Source organism: Anas platyrhynchos, chromosome 4, assembly GCF_047663525.1.
Source record: "Anas platyrhynchos isolate ZD024472 breed Pekin duck chromosome 4, IASCAAS_PekinDuck_T2T, whole genome shotgun sequence".
Lineage (NCBI taxonomy): Eukaryota > Metazoa > Chordata > Aves > Anseriformes > Anatidae > Anas > Anas platyrhynchos.
Window position 1 is genome coordinate 49,105,110 of NC_092590.1, and position 13,841 is coordinate 49,118,950.

Here is a 13,841-nt window from a genome sequence, read left to right on the forward strand (position 1 = left end):
ACCTAAGCCTACAGATATCTGTAAACTCATTATTTGTAGATCAGTTCTCCTGTGTTTCCCTCTCTACCTTGGTGGCTCAATTTGTGAAATCAATCATTTCAGAACAGGGCACATACATCACTGCCAACTGGACATTTTACCTCTTCCCAACAACAACACCCTGACTCAATCAGCCCCTTTCAGTCCGAGCACTATCTTTCAAATCATCAGTGGGGTTAAACAAGACTCCTACAAGGCCCCAGACCCATGTGCTCCCACAGGCAGGCAGGTGATGGAGAGGGGAGTCAGGGAGCCAGCCCCAAAGCAGGCCCTGCATGGCTCCTGGCCAGAGCCCGGCTCCCAGGCAGCCACCCTCATGCAGCTCTGAACCTTGACCATCTTCCCAGCTCCCAGCACAGGTGTGAACTGCACCTGGTAAAGCATTAACTTTGTTCTCTCTCTGTGTTCACAAAATAGGAGCTGCTCAGGTGCACCTGCTCGCACGAGGTTGCTGGCACCGCACAGCTATCAGCGTACACTTAAGACAGCCCAACTGTGCTAAGGGGCAAATTCTAGGCTGCTAACGCAGTTGAGTGAAATAATGCAGAGAGTCCAATTTTCTCATGTCAGCTAACCTTTGTTGTGGTGGATTTCTTCTTGCAACACCCGAGATCCCTTGCTTGGTTCAATTTGCAGTCCCTGGTGTTATGTGTTATCTCTTAGAGATATTAAGTTTATTATTAAGTTTATATTATAAAAGTTTTTTTTATTATTAAGTTTAACTTTTCAAATGCTTTTGAAGCTTCAATTTTGCTTTGTCTTGTATTTCTTGTACAAATCCTCAAGTCCCCAGAAACTGATCTCGATTTTACCTCACTATGTGAGAAGTCAGTGCAATACCTGCTGACTCCTTTTGGAAAGCTGTGATTTACTTCATGGTTATCCACACATTCTTCTCGAAACAAAATTTGCATAAATTTCAGCTCAAGTTGAAGCACATCCGAACAAACAGTACTGCAGTCAAAAAAGGTGACCAAATCTTAGACCAAATCTTAAGGGGCTATTAACAACTCCCATCTCAAACAGGAGAAGGAAATATCTGAAATTTAACTATATTTTCGTGCACAGGAAGAAAGAACAGCCCAAAAAGATTTTAAGAAATGTTATAGACTTAGCTACTTTTCCCCAATCAAAATTAAGTCAAAATATTTATTTTAAAGGTCAAAGTATGAATCTTCAACTGAAATGTTATTTACGCCTTAATACATAGGAAGGTTAAACATGGAAATCTGTCTGAGAAGCAAACACACTGAAGATGTGCCTCTGAAAGGAGAGGCTTCAGAAGAAATCTAATCTTTTGTATTAAATAGATCCATGTTAAAAACCTGGAAAAAATCAACAACTACTATCTCATAAGTCACCCAGTAAATACATAAGTACTTCCAGCCTGCATTAAGAACAAAGACAGATCCTTGGCAGGAGGGCTCGCAGGCACTTGGTGCAGTACCTGAGGGAAGTACAAAACACCCACGTTCCTGTCTTCAGAAGTAGAATGTTTGGGAGTTTAATGGAAATACAGACAACACACAAGGAATGGTGCAGGACTGCCATGAATGGCGGAGCCTTGTTTGTACCTAAAATAACTTCTGATGGTACAGGATGGACTCTGATGGAAAACTTATTTTTTATGCTTAAGTGCTGGCAGAGGGATTAGATATTACCACGTGCCTAATTAGACAGGCATGCGTGCACCACTCCTGCCTGCTCTTCTGGTATGGGTGACATCTCTCATTTTTACCCCTGGATAATGAAAAAGAAGCTATTAAATGTAGCTATAAAGAAAGTGAGAGCATTCAGTGGTTTCTATGGCAGGACATACCTCCGTGTAATTCCTTTGTACAATGACAGAATGATGGAGTAATAAGAACATGTATTACTGACAGGTGTAATTTCACCCCTGCTTGAAAGGCCATGACTTAAAAAGGAGATGAAAGCCTCAAACTGATGAATGGGGATGGAAAAAAACTGACAGGAATAACATTCACCATCTCAGGGGAGCTGAGTCACATGGGTCATGCGGTTTTCCGTTTGGCTAAGAAGCCGTCCTGATTTATAACATGCTCTGAAAGGACCTGCTGGACGTTTGTTCTCATCTGCCAGTGGATGGCTGCTAGAATGCATTGGGACATGCACAGACATGAACAGGGGCACATCAGGGGATTCCTCAGCAGGTGCGTGCCTCTCAGGCCATCAACAGCAGCTACTATTAAGCAATTCTTTTCAATTCATCTCATGCTAGCCACCATTAACCGGATCTCACTGCAGTCAATGACAGTTTCATAACCAACTTCTGCTGAACCACATTCAGCTGGAACTGACCATGAATGCTGACTTTTAGATGTTATTATCTCTTCTCATTTCCGTGATGACAGTCAGCTCCTGCCAGGGCCCTGTCACACAAGACATTTCACAGTTACCTCAAAAAAAACGGTGCTGCCAAGGCAATACACTGCAAAAGCAATCCCTTGCTTGAAGAAAAAGGCAGGAACCACATCTCAGCACATAGGTTTGCACTCTGGAACTGAAGACAGCTGGTTCAGTGAAAGCAATGGAGAACAGGACAAAGGCAGGAACCAAGCCTGAGAAGAAGGAGCATATTTGGTAAGAGTAATATGCAAGGGCAGGAGAGGGAAAGCAGAGAGGCTACCCAACAGAGACCACGCGCCCATCTTTCCCTCTCAGACAATGCAGAAAAGGATCTGAAGCATCTCATGGCAGTTACTCATGGCACCAGGGGACTGAAAAAAAGACAGCTTTCTGGAAGGGAGACAAAATGCTTGCAGCACCAGCCTCGAGCTGTCTGAACACAGGCTTTAATCAAGAAGTACTCCATACTTACTGTTAGACAACAAAAAACACTAATCTACAGAGCATATATTATTTTTGTGTTATTCCTGAATAACAGAGAATAATCATCTCCAGTAGTTCAGATTATGCTCTTTGACTGGAGTTGTTTATTTGATCATCTGCTGGCAGCCACTGAGCCATTCCTCGAGCACAGCAGGCACCCAGTGATCCCACGATCAACATGTTGAAAAGAAGTTCGTTCCCAGCACTGCTGCAGAGTGCTTATGGCATGTCGAGAGAATTTTCTTCTCAAGGGAAAACGCATCACTTCTCCTTATTTACAGGATGCTGGTCAAAATCTAAGATTTCTTCTAACTGTGCAAGACCTGGTACAAGGGGCTTCTGGTTCAGCAATGCTGTTTTACGTACAGATATTTACAAGCATTGTCGAAACATAGATTCATTTCCTTTTAAAGTCGATCATGAGACTGAATGTTGTCATATTTCTCAGGGTTTTCTTGCAGATAGCTCATTGCACTATGTATTTCTGTGACTTTGCTCTTCACAGAGAAAATCATTTCCTAGATAAAGACGACAGATTGGAGATTTGCAAAGTATGTTTTCTTTTCTTCCTTTTTTTTTTTTTTTCTTTTCCCCCCTGGGGAGCTGTTCAAAACTTATGAAGTGGTGGAACAAACAGGCTTGGCTGTCTAGTGAGGTACACGTTAAGTTTCAAACAGTTGAAGTGGTGTTTTGTAACTTTACCACTTTGAGACGCTTACATCTAACAAGCCAATATAGCATTATTTATCTACAAGCAACACAAATTTTACTTCAAAACAAACACAGATCAAAATAAATTTCCAAAATACTCACAAATGCTAATCTCTCTCACTTGCTTTTTCACTTGCTTTGAGATAAATACTTGGTACTCTCCCAGATTATTGAAGGGAAAGCATTTAATTTTCACACAAAAGCAGCCTGCCTGCCAGAGAGAAGAGCTGTTTTCAGGACTGCCAGCCTTGCTGTGAGTTTTCAGTTTCAGGAAACACACCCAGAACCTAGATCTCATGAAACAGCTATGTTCCCATCCTCCTCAAAGACTTTGCGTGCCCCGGCACCACTGTGTCTGGCTTTTTTTCCTAAGACATGTTCCCTGATCTTGTGAGTTAGCCCTCAGCACAGCCCCAAGGGCAGGTGTCTCCTTCCGACAAGCAGCAGTGGCACCAAATGGGCACGATGGCAGTCCCAAGCTCTTCAAGGACAGTCAGCTGGCTATGAACGCTCTCTAAAGATCATTTGGGCATCACAAAGCCTGAAAGAGTTCATGCTACAACATGGTCATAGCAATGAGTGCTGTGCACATCTTCCAAGAGTACAACCTCAACAGACACAGAACAGTAAAGAAAGAAGGAATCAAAGGAGGGTGCTTTGTAAGCAGGGACTCAACACGTTTCCTGGTACCATCTCTGAGTTCATCTGCAGGATCTGTGCTGAAAACCTGCTTCTGGAATACCTGAGAGTTGACACATGCATCACGTTGGCTAGGAAAAAAAAAAAAAAAAATGTCCCATTGCTTTCCATACCCCTTGGATACATAGCAGGCACAGTAACAGATCCCATTAAACTTCATCCCTTTGAAAGGACACAATGATTAATCCTTATGAACATTACACAGCACAGCAGCAGTAGCCTATTTCTGCTCTCAATGAATTGCCCAAAATACTCATCAGATTTCCTACAAATTTGCCCAGGAACAGGACAGATTTCCAACTTTGGTCTTTAAAAGAAAGAAATCTCATTATATAAAATGCCTCACTGGCTCTTCAGTAGCACTCCATTACCATACATAGCTGTGAAAAAAAAATCTTACAAATTCTAAGTAAAACTGTGTAACTCTTAGAATGAAAATTAGACTGTAAGTGGTCTGAAATTAAAAATCATTCTTACGCTTTTGCAAACAAAAAGAAATTGTGTCTGAACGCAACACTGAGACCTTTGGTCAAACGCCAGGTGTGAAGTGTCCATATTATAAACTGAGCTTTTAAAAAACATTTTTCTCTCAAAAATAAAACCACTCTTCCTGAACACACAAATACAATCCTCCAAAATGCTGAATCTATTTGAATATTCACTAATATATTACATATTGGTTTTCCATATTGTTTTGTTTCAGTAAAAATCAATGACATGTCAAGCTGATTTTATATCATGTTGAAAGCAGACCAGCTATTAGCTGATATGAAATTATACAAGATAAAAAAATTCTAATCTGATTGTATGTCTACCTTCCTCTTCAACATGCTGAATAGCTCCAGTCCTGCTAGCACTGATAGACATCACCCATACTGCCATGAATAGCACCACTGAAATGTGCAGCTTTTTTCATTAAAGCTTTCACTACAGTCAGTGGGACTGCTCTAGGTAGTACATTTAAGCAGTATGCATAAGTATTTGTAAGGTTAGGGACAAAGCCCTATATTTAAGATTTCTGTGTTAGTCAAGAAATAGCAATTTTGTTCCTATACCAGAAAAAAATGTTGAAGCTACGGAGGAAATAAGCTTAGAGGTGAATTTTGGCCTACAGTGAGAATGGGAGCATGCCTTACATGTCATTTGTTCCTTTTGGTGAGAGGAGAGCACTCCCTTAATCTTTTTGGAAATCTGGAATAGAAAACACATTCCACTGCTTGACAAGTATTAATCTGTGAGTTCATGTCCCAGTTCCGATGAAACTTCCTACAACCTCTTAAAAATGGCAAACAATAGTTCCCAAAGTGATCATATAAGCTATTAATTCTGAATTATTTAGAACATATTCTATTGCAACTGTATCAGTATAATTGCCATGCAAAATGGAACATTTCCCACGTACTGCTATGTCCCCACATTTCAAGTTCCTGTGAGATAAAACCCATCTATGTTGTCTTTTCATTCATGAGGGTTTCAGTTGATGCATGTGGTTGACCTCAATTGTTTTCTAGGTTTGAAAGGAATGACTTGTAGGCGTACATTACACATGTGCTAGGGTCATTTATTACTCTGAAATTCAAAGAACATATACCATAATGAAAGCATATGCTGTTATTGACTAGTTCTGGGATGGTTTGAATTAGGAGGGCACTGGGCACTTTTTACAAGAATTGATTTTAAGAATCTTCAGACTGTAGATTCAAAATCATCATATGGCTCTGGCAGTAAACATTCACTCTCAACAATCAGTTTGTCAATGAGCAACAACTTCCCCTTCAATAATTTATTTCCAACAAGATCCAACAGTCCACAAGTGTGTACAAAGTACAGCTATCATGATGCTCAGGTTAACAGGCAAGGTGGCCAAGAACATCACTCAAATGCTAAGAAGGAAAATACTTAGGAATATTGCGTACAATGTAGAGAAAGACCTTAAAACCTATTAGCTCTCCTTCCAGCTGTCTTGTTATGCTTCTGTCAGTAATGCTTTGAATGTCCTTTCTTACAGCTGGGTTTCACTGAATCTCACTTATCAGATCATTAGTTAATTTGAGCAAATGAAAAGATCTGTTGACAGAATAGCTGTTTATTTCATTCATTTCCACTAAAAGCTTTCATGCATCACCTCTTTCCGCCTTTCTCTATTGCTGCTTTTAGAGGTAATCATTTATAATGTGAAAGTCATTGTTTGGTAACATTAGGCAGCCAGATGGTTGGGTTTTGTTCTCTCTAGCTAGGAAAAGATAAATACTCCTACTGTAAAGGTTCAAGAGCTGAAAATACTAATAAATAAACGTGGGCACTAATGGTTTTTAAATGTCGGTGATTGAAACAGAAAAAAATAAACTGTTTTTTGGAAATACCACATTTTTTCTATCAGTACCATCATATTTCACTAAGCTTGCCCAGATATCTTTTTATCACCCTGCTTATTTGTTTTACACTACCAGGTAAAACAAACACAACCTGAAATATGATGACTAAGTGCAAACACTAAAAGGTTCTTAAAACATGTGCATGCTATTTAAGAGAATAGCTTTTCCAATTAAATCATGTGTTATTACTTATTTCCTGAGAACTGACAACTTGTTCAACAGAAGCATTCACAAAGGTTCGTGGGTATGCAGGAATGATCAAGAACTTTCTCTTGAGTCAAACAGACCAATTGGGATTTCGTGTGTAATCAGTTTTAATTTCTGTAATATCCACCAGGCTTGCATTTACACCTATGGAATATTACTGCTGAGAGTGTGAAGTAGAATAAAGATCAAATTCCTTGCACATGATGATTTCAAATCATTTTCCTGCTTTTTTTTCCTTGCGGTAGCCATACCATCATTCCCCATTGCAGGAATGGGTTAGAGTTGTCCTTCTGTCAAATCAGCACTTTCACCCCCATCAGTCATTCTCACTAAAACCCCTCCAGCCCCCAGGTACAGGGAAATCCAAGGGCCACCGTGGAAGGTCAATCACACATTTGAATCACTAAGAGCCACTAAAACTTTCAGAAGACAAAATAAACTGGAAAGGCACCACATCTGAACTCTGTTGCTGTTCCTAGAAAGGGTAAGACACTGACTCCCATGCCCTTCCCACAGAAGGAGGCCACTGCAGGCATCCCCATCCCAAGACAGCCAACACAATGCAATACCTGCTTGGACTCACTTTTCATGTGCCTAGATAATGTCTGACAACAAACTCCTGTAACACTACCTGAACCCTCCAATTCATCATTTACTTTCGCTAGAGGAAAACCCATCCCAATAATTTTCAATGGCCCTTTTCAATCTCTTGGAGAAGTAGGAGCACTGCAACACGCTGATTCAAGACCAGGAAACAAACCGAGTTCTTCTGTGAGGTAGGAAGACATTTAGCATGTCTTTTCCCCATTTTAGTCAATGATTTAACCAAAATACATTGAGTCTAAAAACATTTTCTAATTAATGCATTTCTGTAGACACTTACATTTCCTTCCTTATCCTTTGTTTAATACACAATTTGAGAAGAAAGTAAATAAATCCATCAACAACATATGCAAACAGCTCATCGTTTCAAAATGAAAGAAAATCTTTAGAAATGTTTCTTATGTGGTCGTTAAATTGTATTCATACAACTTTCCTGATGTTGAGTATCAATCTTCTCAGTCAGCAAACTACAGCTACTGTAGGAAAACAAAATGGCAGGTTTTGTTTAATTTACTTATAGTCTATGATGGTCTGCTTGACTGTGTTTTAGGAATGCCCTTCGATGATCCAGCAACGCATTACCCACTTCAAGGAACCCTCTGACTTGGACATTTTATTTCTTCAAGCTGATAGGTCACAATGGAAGTTTTCCATTGCATGTGCTAGCATTTAACACATTCTACCACCACAAATGCAGAAGGCTCAACAGGAACATACACTTGCTCTATTTATAGTTACGTTTGTAACACTAGCTATTTCCACACTATGATTACTATTCTTTACTGGTTTTCATGTATTTCAGAGAAAGCAAGTACCTTACACTGATCTAGGTCCTATGCAGCAGAGACCTCAGGCCATGGACAGTCACACAACAGCAGGTCTTTAGGAGTGAAAAACTTCCCGACAAAGACCCTGCATCATATGTGTTTTGAGGGAGTTGCTTCACTGTAACTCTAATCTGATCCCAAGAACTGGCTATCCGCAAGAGACTAAGTGCCCCTAGAGCCTAACTTCCTGTTTCTCCTTCTCTCCCAATTAAAGCCATTAGTGCATTCCAAGATTGTTCTGCAATGCAAGATCAACGCATGTTAAGTGGGGCCTCCTGAGAGACTTATTTCAAAATTTCTCTCCTGACCCAAACTCAAAAGCCAATGCAGACACACCCTCATGGACATGTAAGCCATCTTTCACCAGGCCCTTCAGAGCTGTCTTCATACAGAATCAAAAACTCCTGCTGAGACAAACAAAACCAATTATAGGGTATTTAAAGGAACTTAATTGGTCTTAAATTAATAGCCATTAAAAAAAAATTATGCATGTTGAACGAAATTGTACATGAGCCTCGAGGTCTTCTGATGACAGTTCAAGCCCTTCAAATAACACGCCTGATGCCTTGCTGTCAGCTGGTCTGAAACTTGACCACTTGCCACAGCATGAGTAACTTGCAGTCATTCACTGCTGCTGTGACAGTAAAATGACACAACTGATGTATTATAGAACATGTATTTTGCTTACCTGACTTGTGTTTCGTTATTGATACATTACAGCAAAGAATGAAGAAATAAAAGATGCTCTATATTGCTCTTCTTTTGCCACGTTCTTTTCTACATGGTGTCTTAGCTTTGCAGACTTCCCATGGAAAACATATTATACCTAATCATGCATTTTTAAGCATTTAAAACAACCCATAATCCATGTATCTCAGTTAGTCTAGAACAGTTTTTCCATTATACTGTACCTACAACTTACAGAGAAGGAATCTTGCCAAAAACAAAATATCATTTTATTAAGTGGTCATTATCAGATATATTTCTCTAGAATAATTTAGACAAAAATAAGGAAAAAACACTGTGAATTTAAGAGCTTCCTCAGTGTATTGTATACATTTTAAAATAACATTCACTGTTTTCTGTTGCCAGAATTTGATCATCCTAAGAGTGAAATAATATAAGTAAAACTACACCTTAAGTGTACTACCAGCACCCAACTTTTGGGGTTCAGAGGACACTGTATCCCATTGACACAGTTCCAGGTGCTTTTATGCTCCTTTACACCTGTTGCCACCTTGCCTCAGCACTATATACTATGCAAACAATGGCAGAAAATGTCGTCTATGATTTCTGCAGCTAAGGAAAAAAGGCTTCTGCTTGTCATCTGCACAATAAATCTGAACAAGGAGCATGACTTCCACTCATCCCTACCCCTTTTAAATGCGGAGAAGGCATACTAAGCCTCAGACAGCTGCTGGACAAAGACTACATCTACATCCAGGAAACATAGTTACATTTCCTTCATACTATTCTCTTTCCAATGGAATGGAATTTGACATGTATTTTTATATTTCAAGGGCATAAGTGACTGATTCAAATTAAGTTATTATTACCTGCACCACTCATGCAATTTCCATGGGGACTTAATAAACAGACAAACTGGTTCAACTAAAAGGGAAATAAACATTTATAAAACACCATCTTTTTCTTGACAGGGAACCCTTCGTAGATCTTAGAAAACAGTAAAGGGAAACAAGATCACATCAACGCAATATTGATGGTCATATATAACGCAATCTTATGTTTCATCCAGTTTTCAACACAGGAAACGTGCATTAGAAACTGCTGAATTCACAGGTTTCTCTGAGTCAGAGTTTCTTCGAATTGCTGCAAGGAACAAAATGTAACCAGTGCTTTTATACAGCTTCAATAATACACATTGCAAAGACAAAAAAGCCCAGCCACCAAACTGTTTACACAGCCAACACTCAGTGGGGAGAAAAATCAACACGTTCCATTCTACTAGGCATGAATGTCATCTGATCTCCTGGTTGTAGCTCTCACAATACTAAGACAAGAACTTCATTTATTTATTTTCCTATTGGTAGAACTGGGAGGAAGGATGAATTCTCAGATTTCTAATGTCCCTATTTTCCATGAACACATTCTACCTAATTATTTGAATCAGCTAAACATTCCTGATGTGGACACCAATGAAAACTTTAGAAGAAAAACAATGAGAACTTTAACTGCAACTTGTTCAGATCTCCATAGAATCCAAATCCATGCTTACAGGGTCCATCTCTCTAGAGATAGATCAGGTTAGCTGTAGTCTCTCTCTGCCCCATTACTCTAAGCCTCTTCCAAAAGATCAGCCTCAAGGTATTCAAACACTAACTGTGAGACTTGCTGCTCTAGGACACAAAAAAGGTGTTCTTGGGCATGGTATAATATCCTACAGCTTTTGTAAAAACAAACTAGAACATCCACAGAGCCCTTTATCACCTTGAATAAACAAGCAATATTTAATGCATACCAGAGTACAGGTGAAGGTTAGGCAGGGTAAACATACACCTGTGTAAAGAAGTAGAGATCTGTCTGCCTGCTGAGTAAGTCTGATCATAAGACTTGCATTGGATTTCAGGTGAACTCATACCTGAGAATGTGGAGAATTCACCGGTAAGTTAAAAAATCTGTCAGTAGTCAGTTCTTACCTCACCCTGCACACCTCACTTGTTTTTTAAAACCATTTTGTGGTTTTTAGTTCTTATTTTATCTTACCAACTATTCTGCATCAGACTTTTCAATGGAATTGGTTAAAAGCAAGTACATGCAGTGCATATTTCAAGACAGGCTCATTTCAGAAAATTATCTTCCCAGATGAACTTGACATATGCATAACCTGGAAAAGCTGATAAAACAGAGCGGAAATAGGAACTCAGCTCAGGATGACTGAGCAGAGCTGAGAGAGACTTCTTCCAGGTAGAGGCCTTAGCAGTTTTCATCCTCCTCTCAGAGAAAAAGAGAAGAGGAATAGGATGGGCTGGCTATATATCCAGAAAAGGCATATAGGAAATCATCTTCAGGCAGAAGCTGATTTCTAAGGGTCTGGAAACACCCTCAGAGCTCCTGCCAGCAACAGCAAGCAAGAGCACTGACAATGCTTGCTGTATCAGGAACTTGTCTCCCAGATGCAATATCCCTGTCACCGTGATGTGCAGGACAAGCGCTGCTGACCCTTAAATAAAGGGCTGAGCCTTGTTGCAGAGAGTGCTAAAGCCAACTAACTATTACAAAAAATTTTGTGAGGTTCACATTTATGCAGCTTTGGAACAAGTACTTTCCTTTTCTTTTTCAGCTCCCATTCCTTCAGCAGCCCTGAAGTCTAGCTCTAAAGCAGGCAGCACTGCCAAGCAGCATTAAATCCTGTCTTTGCTGAAGACCACCAGCAATCACAGCAGGTAACCTCCTTATGGCAATGTCATCACACGTGTGGCGACTTTTTGAGGTAGGCCACAAAGCCTTGTTTAGCCTTATCCAGATGGACTAAGAAAAGTTAGTTTTATGTTTAATAGTCTTTAGGAAGGAAACCCAAGGATTTAATGAAATCGCTCATTAGCTCAGAGAGACCTTCAATGCTATTGTCACGTGGTCACATTCAAAGGAGGATGGGAAGCCATTTGATAACTCCCTGCCATGTCTCTCATTTTTATTAGACCTACTTGGGTGAGTGGGAATTAAGTCCCACAACTTGCAGAGCTTTCATCTCAAAAGGAGCAAGTGCAGGATATCACTTTCTGAAGAGAAGAACACAAACAATATAATTCCTGCAATTTCAATGCTGTCTCAATGCTGTTTCAATGGCAGGCAGTGGCTTCAGCTTTCCCAATAGGCAGTGTTTTCTTTGGGTAGGCTGGTCTGCTCAGCAGCCAGCATACATAGTCTTAGAGACCAAACATAACCCCCAAAACCATACAAAATGGTGTAACACTGCAGCAGGAATGCAGGTGGCACTGTGAAGATGAAAAGAAACAGTTTCATAAGGGAGTATCTTTTTTCTGTTGGATGATTGACTATATAATAGTTAAAACCATAAATATCTGTTGTGCATCTATAAGGTCACCAACAGATTTATGTTCTAATTCACTTGGAAATGCATTTGCACATTGAAGTGCGTTAGGAAAACAGTACAGGGTTATCTATAAAGCAACAAACTGCAGTGGAGTCAGAGTTGAAATTTCAGATGTGATATATTTCATTATATCTAGGTATGTACTGAATAGCCTGTAATAATACTCACTGTTCCAAAAACTTTTGACATATATCACCAGAGGCTGGTTTGAGGGCCTAGAAATCATACCACTGCAGAAGGCTTGGAAACTTGGGAACTGAGATCAGCTGTCAGCATTTCCATGGGACACTTACCCACTTACTGTTTCCCCATTACTTTTTTTTTTTTTTTTTTTTTAAATTTTAAAGGCTAGCCTTTAAAATATAATAATATAAGGTTCATCTACCTTGTATTCTAGAGCCCTTTATTTGGGTGTATAATTGGGGTTTAGTAAACCCAAAGAGTCCCCAGACTGCACTGGATGCAATTTCAGGTGCTTAATGAATGCTACCGCACTATATCCCTAAGACTAAGGAGCCTATTGCTGATCTCAGCTTTTCCAGTGCCCTCCTTAGGAGCCCTGTTGTCACAGAAGAGCACATTTCATCTCACATTGCTAAATGTATTCAGCACCCCATGAGCAGAGAGACAGAGCTGAGGTTTTCCTCCTTTTTGTCTATGCTCTGGGCATCCTGGACTCGATCCGTAGGGAGGTCTTGGCCAGTCCAAAGGGCTGGGCTCAACCCTGCTGCCTTTACGTAAGGCCAGAAGAATCTGTTAATATAAACTGCTAGCCCTCTTCTGCTCTGAGAAGGGCTCTGTGCAACTCAGTAGTGTCCCCATCTGTAAAATGAAGAAATTGCAGTTCTGATATAGCATGCTCTAAAAACTAGAGCCAGAAAGTGAAATACAAGAGGAAAGTGCTACAACTAATTGAATCTTTCTTTTTTCTTTCTTTCCTTTTTTTTTTTTTTCCCCCTAACATGATGGTAAACATGTGAAGTAAGTCACAGAGTGCTTCTGTTTTCCAGACTAAACCCTCACAGCTTTGTTCCATCCTATCTCATTTCTGTCACACATTTAACCTTTTGTGTCATATTTCTCCTGGAGAAATCCCTAAATACGCCAAGAAGCACAATTCCCAGGAGATTTGTCAGCCAGCTGAAACCACAAGGTGTTTGAAGCTTCACAAGAAAGCTTGCTCACATATGTTGTAGAACCACACTTCAGGCAGCATTTCCTCTGCAAATTCTCGAGGTTAATTAACTAGCCATAAAAGAATAAATATCATCCCTAGAATTATAGTGGAGAGGGAAGGAGTGGTGCTATTCTTTTTCTTCATTAGTAGAAGGAAAACAAAAATATCATTAGTTTATACCTGATCAACTTTCTAAGCAAGAAGAACCAGGAAATAAGATCACAATCACTTTCAACTTCCAAAACACCTAGTGCTGCCTTTGCAGTCTCTTATCACTG

At 39.9% G+C, this 13,841-nt stretch overlaps 1 protein-coding gene across 2 annotated transcripts in view; it reads right to left on the reverse strand.

Annotated features, from left to right (window-relative positions):
• Positions 1 to 13,841, reverse strand: part of CFAP299 (cilia and flagella associated protein 299) — a 204,003-nt gene that overhangs the window by 120,310 nt on the left and 69,852 nt on the right. The window lies entirely within an intron of this gene.